This window comes from Vicugna pacos, chromosome 5 (genome assembly GCF_048564905.1).
Source record: "Vicugna pacos chromosome 5, VicPac4, whole genome shotgun sequence".
In the NCBI taxonomy this organism is placed as follows: Eukaryota; Metazoa; Chordata; class Mammalia; order Artiodactyla; family Camelidae; genus Vicugna; species Vicugna pacos.
Window position 1 is genome coordinate 35058214 of NC_132991.1, and position 17352 is coordinate 35075565.

General features: G+C 32.9%; 1 protein-coding gene across 14 annotated transcripts in view; it reads right to left on the reverse strand.

The window, feature by feature from the left end:
- BAZ2B (bromodomain adjacent to zinc finger domain 2B) overlaps nt 1-17352 on the reverse strand; it is a 297477-nt gene that overhangs the window by 278257 nt on the left and 1868 nt on the right. The gene's annotated exons all lie outside the window — the stretch shown is intronic.

Genomic DNA, 17352 nt, shown 5'->3' on the forward strand with positions numbered 1-17352 from the left:
AAATAAATCATTGTTTCTATCCTGGCCTATGATCTATCCCAGGGTAAGAACTGTAGTTAATTGTTGTATATCTTTAGTATTTTTTGATCTGGAACAAGTTCCTCATTCTTTGTCTTTCCTGACCTTGACATTTTTGAAGAGAATAGGCCATTATTTTGTGAAACGTCCCTCAGTTTGGGTTTGACTGATGTTGCTTAAGTTTAGGTTATGTATTTTTGCAGGAATACCACAGAAGTGAGGTTATATTCTTCTCAGTGCACCCTATCAGGATGTATGGTGTCTGTCCCATTACTAATAACAATAATTTACAGTAATAAAGGTGGTATCTCCAATATAAAGCTCCTATTCTTTTTCTGTTAGTAAATAGTAAGTATCTTGTCGGGAGGTTATTTGGAGACTGCAAAAATATCCTCCTTGTCATCAACTCTTCATGCATTAGTTGTGGGATCCATTGATGATTCCTGCCTGAAAAAATTCCTGGCCATTATTACGTATTTATATTTCCATATGAATTCCATATCAATTTGTCTAGCTCTATAAAAAAGCATATATGTATTTTTATCAAAATTACGTTAAAATGATAGAGAATTGTCTCTTCATCAGTTCAAATCAAGTTCTGTGTCTTTCAGAAGTGTTTTAAAGCTTTTCTCAAGTAGTTTTTGTACACTTGTTACATTTAATCTTCAGGATTTTATCTTTTTTGTTGCTATTTAACTGGGGTTTTTCCTAACACTATATCCCCTAACTGGTAAATGTTTGTATATGTAAGGAATATTGAGTTCTAATGCTAATTTATAGCCTGCTAGTGACTGAATTATTTTATTGTTTGAGTTAGTTTTATTATTGATTCTCTAGAGTCCACAAACTTTTTCTGTACAATGTCAGACAGAGTTTTTCCAGCTTTGTACGCCAAACCATTTCTATCACAACTATCCAATTCTGCCAGTGCAGGGCAAATGTAGCTACAAGCAATGCACAACAAAATAATGTGACCAGATTTGGCTTTCAGGATACTTTGATGATCTTTGCTCTAAGGTTTTCCACATACACTATCTAATCATATGCAAATAGATAGTTTTACTTCTTAATTTCTGATTTTTTTACCTCTTCTGATTGTTCTTATTTAATTGCATTGCCTGATATCTCCAGTAAAATGTTGGACAGTAGTGGAGTTACGAGATACCCTTGCCTTGTTCCTGATGGTAGTAGCAAAAATGCCCCTAATGTTTCCCACTAAGTAAAATGATGTTAAGAAAATATCTATGAATTCCTATTTTGTTGAGTGTTTTTATTAGGTGTTAAAGGTTGCTGAAGGTTATTTCAGCATCTATACATAATTTGTCTCCTTATATTCTTTAGTATGGTGTATTACATTAATGGGTTTCCTACTATTCAACCAATTTTGTGTGCTTAGACTAAATCCTACATGTTGATGGTGTATTATTTTCTTAATGTTGTATTATTTGTTAGCTAATATTTTTATGTAGTACTGTGCATCAGTACTAATAACTGATAGTTGTCTAATTCCTTTCTTTTATGTACTGTCTTTGGTATTATCCACTTCAGTACTCTGAAATAATTTATAGCACAATGAGACTACCTGGTCTTTGAATGCTTCATAAAATTTCCCTGTGGAACCATCTGGGCCTGGTGCTTTTTTAAAAGATAGTTCCTTGATGTCTTTTGTTATTTCCTCTACAGAAATTGGGCTATCTTAAATGTGGTCAATATTGATAAACTATATTCACCTTGGAAATTACCTTTTTCATCTAAGTTTTCAATTGTATTTGGAGAGAGGTTTACAAAGTAGGTTCTTACAATATTTTAAGAAATTAAGATGTAATTCACATACGATAAAATTCACCTTTTTACAGTGTTATGGGCTGAACTGTGTTCCCCAAGCCCTCTCCCAAATTCGTATGTTGAAGTTTTAACCCCTAGTACTTCCGAATGTGACTATTTGAAGACAGGGCCTTTAAAGAAGTAAAGTAAAATAAGGACATATGGATGGGCCCTAATCCAGTATGACTGATGTTTTTATCAGAAGAGGAAATTAAGACACAGACAACACACAGATGAAGGGGCGACCATGTAAGGACATAGAACACGGCCATCTGTGAGCCAAGGAGCAAGGCCTCAGAATGAAATCAACTCTGCTGACACCTTGATCTCAGACTTCTAGTATCCAGAACTATAAGAAATAAGTTCTGTTGTTTAATTCACCTAGTCTGTGGTTGTACTAGAAAACTGGTAGACAAAATTCATAATTCAGTGGTTTTTTAGTATATTCACAACTTTATACAACCATCACCACTACCTAATTCCAGACAATTTTCATCACTCCAAAAATAAATTTTGTACCCATTAGATGTCACTCCAAATTCCTGCTTTCCTCAGTCACTGGCAACCACTAATCTATTTTGTATCTCTGTGGATTTTCTTATTCTGGACATTTCATATAAATGGAATCATGTGACTTTTTGTTGCTGTTTTTGTGTGTGTGTGTGCTTCTTTTACTAAGCATAATATTTTCAAGGTTCATCTATGTTGCAATCGGTAGCAGAACTTCATCACTTTTTATTATGTACAGATATTGTGCATTTTACTTATTCATTCATCCATTGGTAGAAATTTAGGTTGTTTCCACACTTTGGCTATTATGAATAACACTGCTCTGAACATTGATCTAAAGGTTTTTGTGTGACATGTGTTTTCAATTATTTTTCGCATATACCTAGGAATGATATTGCTGAGTTACACGGTTACTACAGTTAACTTTCTTGAGGAAGCATCAAACTGTTTTCCAAAGCAGATGAACCATTTTAGATTCTCACCAGCAATGTATGAGAATTCTAATTTTCCACATCCCCACCAACACTTGATGTTGTTTTTTATTTTACTTTATTTTTTCTTATCTTGCTTAATTTCTTTTTTTTTTAATACATTTTTCAAGTGGAGCTACTGGGATTGAACCCAGGACCTCGTACATGCTAGGCATGTGCTCTACCTCTGAGCTATTTCCCTCTCCTGACGTTGTCTTTTGATACAGCCATCCTATGTATGTGAAGTTGTATCCCAGTGGTATTGATTTGCATTTCCCGAATGAGTGATGATACTGAACAGCTTTTAATGTGTTTATAGGTTTTGTCCTCTATGGAGAAATGTCTATTAAATCCTTTGCTCACTTTAAAATTAGGCTGTTTACTCTCATTGAGTTGGAAGAGGTTCTTCATATACTCTGGATACGAGACCCTTGTCAGACACACAATTTACAATTTTCTCCGTATGTTGCTGTTTTTTCACTTTTTTGATGGTGTTCTATGAAGCAAATTTTTAATTTTGATGATACCCAATTTATCTATTTTTTCTTTGGTTGATAATGCTGGAAGGTGTCATATCTAAAGAAAAAAAAAAAACCACTGCTGAATCCAAGGTCAGGTTGCTTTATATCTATGTTTCTTTCTGAGAATTTTATATTTAGTTCTTACATTTAGATCTTGATCCATTCTGAGTTAATTTTTGTGCATGATGTGAGATATGGGTCCAGCTTTATTCTTTGCATGTTAATACTCATTTGTCCCAGCACCATTTGTTGGAAATACAATTTTTCCTTCATTGAATTGTCTTGGCTCTCTTGGTGAAAATAAACTGACCACAAAGGTAAATGTTTATTTCTGGACTTTCAATTCTATTCTGTGGATCTACGTGTCTATTTTTATGCATTTGGGGGAGGTGGTTAGGTAACAGATATTTTCATCAGCTGAGCTGTTTTTACCCTCATTTTTTGTTTTCTTTTAAAATTAGTTTTATATAGTTCAAGCTGCTGTCATTCTGGCATGTCAGTGAATAGGACTAGTCATTTAGGGTAGTTTGTAAAATTTCTAGTTTCAAGAATGTCTGCTGCTTTAGGTAAAGTATGGTTTCTTTACTGATTAGATTTGGGGGCTGGGCAATGTGAACAATTTGTCCTTCTATTTTAAAAAATATTCTTCTGCCTTGCAGGATACTAAATTTTCCTCTTTCTTCTTCATCTAACTGTTTAGTTTCCAAAAGGCATTTACCCCTTCCTTTTTAACCCTCATCTCCCCAAAAGAGTTGCCTTTCTAAAATTGCCTCTTTGGGTCCTATGCAAATTTATAAGTCTCTTTTCCATGGTCTATTCCTATCAGGATGCTTTTTCAGTATTTTGGGAGGAATTTATTTCCCTGGAAGTGATTTTAGATTAGTCTTAAGCTGTAACTAGCTCCCCTCTCATCCCGTGCAATTTTTCCTAGACTACTCCTGCTCTCCACACCAAGACTTGCACAGGAGTGTGTATGATGGCTTGCTATGATTTGGTATTTACTTTTTTACTTAAGGGATAATCTGAACTTTGAACATTCTCTGTGTTCTAGTTACATTAAGACATGGGTTATGTTTAGTTTTATGCTCTTCTTGTTTTTTGAAGGATGTGTAGGGAAATTCAGATTCATGCATTTGCCATTATTTCAGTTACCCAGTCAATCTTTTAATATTTTAATGAGTATTTTGTTTGTTTTTCCTGGATTAAAGACTTTTGGGTTCTTAATGGTCTGGGATATATCTACCTAGCCTTGCAATGGTAACATTACTTGAGGACAATATTGCAACTGGTTAATCTTCATTAACTCAATGGTTAATATACTACAAGGTGAATTCTAATTAAAGATATTGTACTCCTACCATGACATTAGAACAGTTAATAAATCACATGCTATCTAATCAGTGATGACAACAGTGGAAGCAAAACACTGCTAACTAAAATTCAAAATAATGTAAAAGTCCTATATGCAAAAGAAGCTAATTTCTTTTGTTTCCAGTTCTCTTTCCACTAAGACAATTATTTTTCTTATAATAGTCAAGTTTAATAAATTAGTAGTTTATCATATAGCCTACACAAGAGACTATTTGATTCACAGTCTATGCTACTCTTGGCTTTTCTTGAGTTTGCTTACCAGAACAGAACCCATGTCAAAAACTTAAAGACTATGATATTAAAAATAAAACAGCAAGTGAAATTACTATCTCCTTAAATACAAATATCTTACAAAAATACATTTATCTATACTTAACAGAAATTAAACTGGCATACTTGTTTTAGTAAAGATATTATTTATTATTTTTAAATTGAAATACAGTTGACTTACAATATTATATTAGTTTCAAGTATACAGCATAGTGATTCAGTATTTTTACAGAATATACTCCATTAAAAGTTATTATAAGATAACAGCTACAATTCCCTGTGCTATATAATATATCCTTGTTGCTTATTTATTTTATACATTGTAGCTGGTATCTCTTAATTCCGTACCCCTAATTTGCCCCTTCCCTATCTCTTTTGATAATCATTAGTTTGCTTTCTATATTTGTCTTTTTGTTTTGTATTTTTTAGATATCACATATAAGTGATATCAAACAGTATTTGTCTTCCTGTCTGACTTATTTCTCTAAGCATAATATTCTCTAGATCCATCCACATTGCTGCAAATGACAGAATTTCATTCTTTTTTTGATTGAGTAATATTCCATTGTATACGTAAACCACATCTTCTTTATCCATTCATTTGTCTGTTGACTGGCACCTGGGTTGCTTCCATATCTTAGCTATTGTACATAGTGTTGTTATGAACACTGGGGTGCATGTAACTTTTCAAATTAGTGGTGTTGTTTTTTTCCAGATATATACCCAGGAGTGGAATTGCTGGATCATACAGTAGTTCTGTTTTTAGTTTTTTGAGAAAACTCCATTCTGTTTTCCACATTGTCTGCACCAATTTACATTCTTACCAACAGTGTAGGAGGGTTCCCTTTTCTCCACATCCTCTCCAACATTTATTATTTGTAAAGATATTTCTTTAAATTGCTATGACTTTGTATTTTTACTCTTGGAGCTACAACAGCATTCCTTAGGTGTTACTGCACTCATTTTATTTTATATAGAAGTTAGAATTGATTACCAGGAATTTGGAACTACTCATTTTCCATCTGTTAAATAGTATGTGATCTTAAGTAAATACACTTGCCACTCTCAGCTTTTGTTTTTTCATGAGATATGTAATTAATTTGATAATACCTATTATAAGAGAGGTTTTGAAAGGTTTAATTAGTGTTTGTAAGATACTTTGAATATTAGAATGAAAAGACTCAAAGCAAATTACCAATAATTATAATTTTGCCTAGTACATGTTACTATGCTAACCATCAATGCAAAAGCACTCATTGTATCTTATGAAACTAAGAGTATCTCTAACAATCCACTATTCTCTTCAATATAAAAATATTTTACTAAAAAGTACTGCTGTATCATATATATAAGAATGTTTACTCCTTTCTATCAAATACTATGCATTATATAGTATTACAGTTTACTTTTTTTTCTTAATATAAAAATATTTTAATATGAGCTACTGCTACTTCAATGTAGTAATAATGTTTAGTCTTTCCTATTATATTTCTACATAATGGTGGGTTTACTTTTAATATGCCCTGAATCAATGTTTCCTTTTTTAATGTTCTTGGGAGTTAAAATCTGTCTATTCACTCTACAATTGTAAACAAAAGCACTAACGATAATTTAAAAATTTCTAATGGCTATAAATATTTCTTATATAATTAAACAGTATCTTGAACTAAAGATTTCTCAGCAACAATATTTACTGTCTAAAATGTATTTAATGCATATGCACTACTCCCAGATAACTACCACTTAAATACTTTAAAGCATCTTACACAAAACAAAACCCCAATATCTTCTTGCTTGCTCATTTGTTTAACACTTACTGAGTGCCTACAGCTTGTAAGGACTGTCTTCTGGTTATCCCTGATATTAGAAATAGTATATACCAATAGAGCAAGGAATGTAGAATGGAGTTAGACATATCCATTATCCTCAGAGGATATGATGACATAAATACAACTGACGAAGAGTCTCAAGTAACCCTTGTAAAACTGAGTGTGCTCTTTCATTAGAGATTTTTGAATTGCACAGATTAAAACAATATTTAAGTAGACCCAAGTACATCAATACTGTTATTAAAAAAAACATGGTTAGAATTTAATATAGTTCTCTGTGCCATACAGTAAAACCCTGTTGTTTATTTTATATACAGTAGTGTGCATCTGCTATCTCATACTCCTAATTTACCCCTGCTCCTCCCCTACTTCCCCTATGGTAATCATAAATTTTTTTTCTATGTCTGTGAGTCTCTTTCTGTTTTGTACATAAGTTTATTTGTACTATTTTTAGATTCCATATAAAAGTAATATTATATATTTGTCTTTGTCTGATTTAGTTAGTATGATAATGTCTAGGTACCTCCATATTGCTGCAAATGGCACTATTTCATTCTTTTTTATGGCTAATATTCTACTGTGTATATATTTGTGAACACATTATGTTCCATTGTGTATATATTTGTGTACACACATACATTATGTGTATAGTCTACATCTTCTTTATCCATTCATCTGTTGATGGACACTTAGGTTGCTTCCATGTCTTGACTATTAGAAATAGTGCTGCTATGAACACTAAGGTGCATGTATCTTTCTGAATTAGAGCTTTCATGTTTTCTGGATATAAGCCCAGGAGTGGGATTGCTGGATCATATAGTAACTCTATTTTTAGTTTTTTTAAGGAACATCCATACTGTTTCCATAGTGGCTGCACCAGTTTACATTCTCATCAATAGTGTAGGAGGGTTCTCTGTTCTTTCTCTACGGCCTCTCCAGCATTTATCATTTGTGGACTTTTGAATGGTGGCCATTCTGACTGGTGTGAGGTGACACCTTATTGTAATTTTGATTTGCATTTCTCTAATAATTAGCTATGTTGAGCATTTTTTCCTGTGCTTGTTGGCCATCTGGATGTCTTCATTGGAGAAATGTCTATTTAGGTCTTCTGCCTACTTTTTTTTATTGGGTTGCTTGTTTGTTATTGAATTTGTATGAGCTTTTTGTATATTTTGGAAGTTAGTCCCTTGTCCATTGCATCATTTGCAAATATTTTCTCCCAGTCCACAGACTGTCTTTTTGCTTTGTTGAGGGCTTCCTTTGTGTGCAAAAGCTTTTAAGTTTGATTAGGTCCCATTTGTTTGTTTTGCTTTTATTTTGATTACCTTGGGAGATTGACCTAAGAAAATATTGCTATGACATGTCAGAGGATGTGTTGCCTGTGTTCTCTTCTAGGAATTTTATGGTATCACAACTTACAAATTTAAGTCTTTAAGTCATTTTGAGTTTATTTTTGTATATGGTTTGAGAGAATATTCTAACTTCATTGATTTACATGTAGCTGTCTAGCTTTCCCAACACCACCTGCTGAAGAGACTCTCTTTTCTCCATTGTCAATTCTTGACTCCTTTGTCATAGATTAATTGATTGTAGGTGTGTAGGTTTATTTCTGGGCTCTCAATTATGTTCCATTGATCTATATGTCTGTTTCTATGCCATTATAACTGTTTTGATTACTGTGGCTTTGTAGTATTGTCTGAAGCCTGGGAGGGTTATGCCTCTAGCTTTGTTCTTTTTCCTAGAATTGCTTTGGCAATTTTGGGTCTTTATGGTTTCATGTAAAGTTTAGGATTGTTTCAGTTCTGTAAAAATATCATGGGTAATTTGATTGGGATCTCATTAAATCTGCAGGTTGCCTTGGGTAGTATGGGCATTTTTAACTATACTAATTCTTCCAATCCAAGAGCATGGGATATCTTTCCACTTCCTTGAATCCTCTTTGATTTCCTTTATCAATGTTTTATAGTTCTCAGCATAAAAGTCTTCGGCTCCTTGGTTAAGATTTATTCCTAGGTTATTTTTTTTAAGGGATTTTAAACAGGATTTTTTTTTAACTTTCTCTTTCTACTGTTTCATTGTTAGTGTAAAGAAATGCAACAGATTTCTGTATATTAATCTCGTATACTGCTATGGAATTCATTTATCAGTTCTAATAGTTTTTGTGTGGAGTCTTCAGGGTTTTCTATATAGTATATCATGTCATCTGCATATAACAATAACTTTACCTCTTCTCTTCTGATGGAATAAATTTTTATTTCTTTTTCTTGTTTGTTTGCTGTGGCTAGAAATTCCAATACTATGTTGAATAGAAGTGGTGAGAGTGGGTATCCTTGTCTTGTTTCAGAATTCAGCTGGAAGGCTCTCAGTTTTTCACTGTTTAGTATTACGCTGGCTGTGGGTTTGTCATATATACCTTTTATTATGTTGAGATATATTCCCTCTACACTCATTTTGCAAGCGTTTTTATCATGAATGGATGTTGAATTTTATCAAAAAGGCTTTTTCTGCATCTTTTGAGATGATCATGTGGTTTTTGTCTCTTCTTCTGTTGATGTGGTATATCACATCAATTGATTTGCGTATGTTGAACCATCCTTATGACCCTGGAATGAATCCAACTTGATTATGGTATATGATCCCTTTTATGTGTTGTTGGATTTGGTTTGCTAAAAATTTGTTGAGAATTTTTACATCTATATTTATCAAAGATACTGGTCAGTAATTTTCTTTTTCGGTAGTGTCTCTGTCTGGTTTTGGTATCAGGTGGCTTCATAAAATGACTTCGGGAGTGTTCCCTCCTCTAATCTTCAGGAAGAGTTTGAGAAGAACAGGTATGTTTTTTCTGTGTTTGGTAGAATTTCCCAGTGAAGCCATCTGGTCCCGGACTTTTGTTTGCAGAGAGTTTTTAAATTAAAAATTCAATTTTACTTCCAGTGATCGATCTGTTCAAATTATCTTTTTCTTCTTGATTCAGTTTAGGTAGGCTGCATGTTTCTAGAAACTTGTCCATTTCTTCTAGGTTGTCTAATTTGTTGACATATAACTGTTTATAGTATTCTCTTATGTACTTCTTGTGGTTTTAAATGAGTACTTTACATGTTTCCATTTCCCCTCCTTTCTTAGTATATCAGTTATAGGGTTGTTTCTTGTTTGGATTTTTTTGCTTTTTTATTGGTTGTCTTAGAGTTTTCAATATATATTTACAACAACCCAAATCAACTTTCAAATTATACTACACCACATCACAGGTAGTATAACTCTTAACAAAATAATCTCAATTCCTTCCACCCTTCCCTTGTATCATTGCTATTATTCATTTCACTTATATTTGAGAATACATAAGCATATATCTATATACACATAATATGACATATATGTAATTATATATAATTGAATGTACTGTTGGTATTATTATTTTGAACAAACTGCTGTTACCTCAATTAAGAATAAGGAAAATAAAAGTTCTTGTTTTACCTTTACTTTTTCCTTCTTTGATGTTCTTCCTTTCTTTATGTAGATCTGAGTTTCTGAATTATATTATTTTCTCTCTCTGTACAGAACTTCTTTTAACATTTTTTTGCAAGGCAGGTCCACTGGCAACAAATTCTCTCAATTTATGTTTGTCAATTTTCCTTTCAGTTTTGAAGGTAATTTCACATGATACAGAATTCTAGGTTGGTGAGTTTTTTTCTCTCAACACTTAAAACATTTCATTATACTCTTCTTGTTGGCATAGTTTCTGAGGAGATGTTGGATATAATTCTTATTTCATTCCTTTATAGGTAAGGTGTTTTTTAACTCTGTCTTTTTTCAGGACTTTTTCTTTATCTTTGATAATTATAATTTGAAAGTAATATATTGAAATACAGTTTGGGGGGACATTGACCTGCTTGGTGTTCTCTGAGCTTCCTAGATCTGTGGTTTGGTGTGTAACATTTATTTGGTAGAAATACTCAGTAATTTTTGTTTCAAATATTTCTTCTGTTCATTTCTTTCTTCTCCTTCTGATAGTCCCATTACACCTGACTATGTTAAATCTTTTCTAGTTGTCCTATAGCCTTTGTATAAGCAGATAGGATAGGGGGAGTCCCTAAAGAAAGAGAACCAGGCATGGCTTTCTTGACATAAGGAAAGCCATTTTGGCCTAAGCCATTTTGTGATCTAAGCCTGGCTACAATGCTTGTCCTTGAACAGGTCTCAATAATTAATGATATTAAGGGAACAAAAGAATGCAGGAACAAAAAGCTGTTATCAGGCAAGAGAAGTAACAATAGCAAAGATAATATATCTGCTGTGAAGACTCCCAATTCTATTTCAAAGGTAAAGATTGGCCTCAAGTGCTCAATGACCAGATCAGCTGGAACCTAAGAGATGCTGTTGCTGACTTTTTTTGATCCTTTGACTTCAATCAATTAAAGCTTGGATTCTATGGACCTTTGTCCCAATTCTACGCTGAATTCTCCTACTCAAGCCTCTTCACGAATATGCATATACCTTTAGCTTAAAACTTTTCCAACTTTGCTGATAAGGAAGGCAGTGCTTTGGGAAAGATCCCCAGTGTCCTCCTTACTTGCTGCAATTAATAAATACTTCCTTCTCCTGATCTTTGGCTTGGTTGTGTCTTTTGGCTCAATACCCACCAAGGGTTGAGCCCAGTTTTCAGGTAACATTTGGCTATTCTGTTCTGATTTTTTTTGTTTGTTTGGTTTTTAGGTTTTTTTTTTTTTTTAAGTTTTTGTTCTCCTTGATTTTTGGTTTTCAAGGGTTCTACTGATATATCTTTTAGTTCAGAGATGATTTCCTCAGATACATGTCTAGTCTACTAATAAATTTATCAAAGACATTCTTCATTTCTATTACAGTATTTATCTCTAGCATTTCTTTTTGGTTCTCTCCTAGGACATTCATGTCTCTTACACTGCTCGGATGTTTCTGCATGCTGTCTACTTTATCCACTAGAGTAGACCCTTTAGCATATCAATCATAGTTGTTTTAAATTCCTGTACTGATAATTCCAAAACCTCTGCCATGTCTGGTTCTAATGCTTGCTCTGTTTCTTCAAATTGTGCTTTTTGCCTTTTGGTACGTCTTGTAATTTTTTCTTGATAGCCAGATACAATATATTGAGTAAAAGAAACTGCCATTAACAGGCCTTTATGAATGTAGTGGTAAGGTGTAGGGGGAGGGAAAGCATTCTATAGTCCTATGATTAGGTCTCATTCTTTTAGTGAGCTTATGCCTCTGGCCTATGAACTCCACAAGAGTTTCTGTCTTTTTTTTTTCCGACCTCCCTAGGTGGGACAAAATGGCTAGAGTTGCATATTCTCTTTCCTAGGTTAGTTAGGCTCTGATAATACCTCAGCAGGTTAGGTTTTAGTTAACTAGATTCCCTGAGGGCAGGGTTTGTTAAAAACAGATTCTCTGGTGTATTTCAAAATGGTTTCTTTTCCCTTCTTCCTGCCAGAAGTCTGAAGGGATTTTTCTCTGATACTGATTGTGGAAATCTGGTTGAGCTGCTGGAGCTAAATCTCACAATATTGTGGGGGCCGTCCTGTTACTGGCAATTCTTCAGTTATACTACAGGTTTTCTTATCTGGCCCTGCTTCCTGTGGTGGTTTCAGCTCCTGAGTCTCTGCTCCATAAGCCAGAACTCCTTGTATTCAAATGTCTGTCTGATTCTCCAACCTTGAGGGCAGTGGTTTGCCACCTCCCCTCTCTAATGGAGCCAAGAAGAGTTGTTGATTTTCAGTATGTTCCATCTTTTTACTTGTTGTTTGGATACAGTGAGAACTTCTAAGCTCTTTACGTGAAACTGGAAAATGGAACCACTATTCCTTCATTTTTAACAGGAATATATGGTCCCCTTCCTAGGGACTGGAGACCTGTGTCATTTGTTTTTTCATAAATAAAGGCAATTAACCCATTCATCTATAGGAAATGATGGAATGTGAAATTCAAAATATTTTTTTAAACTTCAGGAAAAATGGAAATGTTCTCTTACTAGTACTTTAAAATGGTTTAATAGTTCTATTTAATAGTTCTGTATTCTAAAAATCTACTTCACATTCTATTCATCTTAAAAGCATTTTTCTTCTTTCATCTACCTTATACTAATAATTTTTGTTCATTTCTTTTCCACCACACATTCTTTTCCTGTATAAAATAAGTCAGAAATATTGCAAAGATAGTCTATGCCAATTTTGCTGTGAAGAAAGCTTAAATTTCAAACGTGGTTCTGAGAGCAAGGAAACAAGTCTTCTAAACAAGGCGTGAACACTTCTATCAATGTCTAAGAGTTGCTTTTCTCTTACTTCAGTTGATTTAGTAGTGCTGTAGTATATTTATTTCTTTGTGTACATTTTTCTTTAATAAAGAGAAGAAATGGCAATAGTTTCTATGTGGCTTTCTTCCAAGCACAGGTAAGACTAAACACTAACATTCTGATTTCTGGACAAAATCAAGAAGAATTATTAAAATTTACCTTTAAACTCTTTACTCAAACTTTTTAGATACAAATTTCCATCTACCCAATTAATTTTTAATGCCATAATTTGATTAGCATCTTATTTATTCAGATAAAAAGTTATTAACAAGGCCTATTAAAATCCTGGTATACAACTTTATAAAAATAATTGTATTTTAGAAGTACTCTAGCAATTTGTATTGCTGTGACTAGTAGCAAAATTAATGTACCAGGAAAACATTTAGTCATCAACCTACCAAAATGCTCATATTAATTTATTTACAAGAATGTTAAATGACATAGGAGAAAACCAAATATTCATTAAAATTATATTGTATATGTTCAGATATATCCTATGACACTAATGTGCAAATACATGTTCAAAATTTTCAATTAAAGTAACTATTCGAGACAAACTTCATAAGATTTAAAAATATCTTACTAAATGGACTTGAAAAACAATGAAACAATCACTTTCCTGAGAAAAGCCTTCCTACAAATTTGGGCAAAATTAACTGTATGAAAACAAAACAAAAAAGTAGTGAATTAATATCCTCTAAAAACTAAATTAAAATATAATTTTTAAAGTGAAGAGTTCTTAGCTTTGAAGAGAACAATATTCAAACCACAGCAACAAAAACAACCACCACCACCATGTTTATGTGATGTGCTAAAGCTAAGAATTACAAACATTAAATCTAAGTGAAATATTTAAAGCACATTACCAGTTTCATACTTTATATGATGACATAATAGAGAAAAATGTAGGATTTCTTCTATATTGTCCATGGTGCAAATGGCCAACTTGTCAAGAGTGGCTAAGGCTCCACTGTAAAAAAACTTAGATTGGACTCTGGGATAGAGAATAGGGTTATTTAAGAAGCTAAGTAGTATGTACGTGTGTATGCATATAGGTTTTAAAAAATTATTATGATATAAAAAAGTATCGATGAGATGTTTTTAAATACCTAAAGTGTATTCAATGGCTTTAGCAAATTGCTGAGTAAAGGAAACAAGAAAAGTAGAAAAAAGAAATTAAGATAATTCCTAGGCAGGCTGGTAGTATAACAGGCACAGTATAATGCAACGTGGTTAAGTATATTGGGTGATTCTGGAGGAAATAGTTATCATTTCTTACAATTGAATAGGTAGGTGACAGAAATGCAAAACAGTATTAATACACGAAAAAGATTCCAAAGGGAGCTAAACGATATTTAGTTTTCTGCATAGTTAATAGTTCTGAATAGTACCATTTTCAAAATAGAAAATCCAGAAATAAATCCAGCATACACTTGAAAATTCAATGTATGATAAAAGTAATCTTTCTAAGCACAAAGAACAGATTATTTAAGGAATGCTCCTGGCAAAAGTGGCTATCCATTGAGAAGAAAATAAAATTGGATCCTATTATCTCATTTCATTTACAAACATCAGTTTGAGTTTAATTAAACATAATCTAGAAAATCTAGGATATTACATGATACAACCTAGGGATAGGTAATACTGTTTTAAGCTAAGCTAGAAACCCAAAAGTTATAAAAATTACAGACATGTTTTACCATATGAATGTATCTACAGCAAAAGATAATAAATGGCAAGTCAACAGACAGATATAGAGTTTAAAAAAACACTGAGAACCCAGAACAGAGTAGTAATACCTATGACCCTGAAAAAAAAAAGGATAAACCACCAATATAAATAGGGATTTAGAGAAAAAAGTACTTTTGATTGAAAAATTAAGAGGAATATGTATATTGACATTTGATGCTGTTTTACAAAACATAAAAATCTCTACATGAGTATTTCTCTCTCTGCACCTGTGTGTTAAATAACTATTCTTTTAACACTGTATGACTGTGCAGAAAAAATGCAGAAGGATACTCACTAATTTTGCAAGAATGCTTATGGAGTAGGAAATGAAGGTGGGAGAGCTAAATTAAAAAGGAAAAGAAAAGGGAAGAAAAGAGAAAAAAAGAAAAGAAAAGGAGGGAAAAAAAAGCAAAAGAAACAGTCTACTAAAATAGCTAGTATGTATAATCACATACATACATTGTTATAAAGTTCTACACAAGTGTGGACATGAAAAAAAAAAGAAAAAGATTAAAAAGGATGTTGCAACCAGACTTGCCAGAGGGCATATCCAAGGAATTTATATCCGTATCAGTATTTAGATGTGCTTCTGCTTGCAATCTCACAAAATGTAGTCCAAAGTGGCCGTGGAGGCAGAGTATAGTCCTTGATTATTATCAATCTGAGGTTGTATGTATGTGTTCAGCTTGACTGTATTAAAGAAACAGGGGTAAATTCAATCTGGTTTTATGGTTTACTCCAGGGGTCAGCAAACTTTCTATGAAAAACCAAATAGTAAATACTTTAGGTCATCGGGGCCATATCATCTCTATCACAACTACTCAACTCTGCCACTGTAGGCTGAAAGCAGTCATAGACTGCAATGGTTAATTTTATGTGTTAAGTTGGCTAGACTAGAGTATCAAGTTCTTTAATCAAATGCTAATTTAGGCATTGTAGTGAAGACAGGTATTGTACACAATTGGTTGTTTCTCTGGAGAATCCTGACGAATACACAGACAATATATAAACTACACGGACAATATATAAACTAATGAGCCTGGCTGTGTTCCAATAAAACTATTTACAATAACAGGTGGTGAATTAGATTTGGCCTGTATACCATAGTTTTCCAACCCTTAGTTGGATAATAATAAAAGATTGCTGCTTTTATTAAAAACTCAAACGTTTTAGGTAGTGTGAACAGTGCTTCATATATGGATTCTAAGTGTCCTATAAACTGAGAATTATTCCTGACCAGGCCAGATGTTCTGGATCAGCAATGTGAGCAGCAATGATCTTCCTAGAACCAATGAGATCTAGACCATAAGCTTAAGTTTAAGAGTTTCTCAGAGAAGTTTTATCTACTGGCTTTGGGGATTGAAAATTATTGCTGCTAATCCAACAGAATGTCTTACATGCTCATTTATTAAATATGGCACCTTTCAATTAAAATTGGTAAGGGGAAAATTAAAATTCACAAAATCACTATCAGGGGGTTTATTATTTTTAAAATAAAAAATTTTTTACATCAAAGATTTACAGCTTAGAAGGAAGAGTCTTCAATCTATAGACTTATTAAATAATAACAAATACCATATTTTTAAATTTACCTGTAAGTTTAAATAGCAAATCCTCAATTTGGTTGATACCACAAGGTTCCCTTCTCCAGAGATCAATAAAATTCCCATTGAAGAAGAAATTGTCATCCTTTATTTTCAATTCAGGGACCTCCCTATAAGCACTCTTATCTCATTTCCACGTATTACCAGTTGTTTCTCAAAAGTTTAAGAAATAACCTACATTTTAAAATGATTTGATTTACAAAAAGCAAATATAACTATATCTTTTCAAGATCACATTATTTATGCAAAATGAAGAATATCTATAAAATTGCCCTTGCTATAGAGAAGTTTCTTACGTTACGTTGTGAATGATAAAAAGTAGGGAGAATGGGAACTTTGAAATTCAGTATCTGAAAGAGAATTCTAACCTATTAGGTAGTTGAAGAAATATTTAAGCATAAGAGTAAAGGGTTATTATGACCACGACCAAAGATTGATAAATTTATAAAGTAGAAGGGGGAAAATTAGTAACAGTAAAGAAGACCTTAAATTTAGAGAAGTCAAGTTCAAAAATGGAAACTAGTATGTTGGTGTGCCAAGAGGTGAACAAAGATATTTAGATACAAAAAGGAGTGTTAGAGTTGGTCATAAGGATAGAAAGATCAGCAAAGGTAGGTCAAGTGGGGGAACTCTGTGCAAAAAAGGCAACCATGGGGTCTACATTGGTCAGAACAGCTCTAATTTCAAGTATTTTGCCTGTCAAATCATCAGTCCTGATTTTAAGTTCAGAAAATATAGTTACTATCGTACCTACTTGTATCTACACTTCCTATCAAATTGTCTTTAACACAGAAAATCTCAGTATTTGCTGATAATGATAATTATCTGGAAACTCAAATCAGAGAAAGTACATTGAAAAACATTATCAACTAATACTTCTTA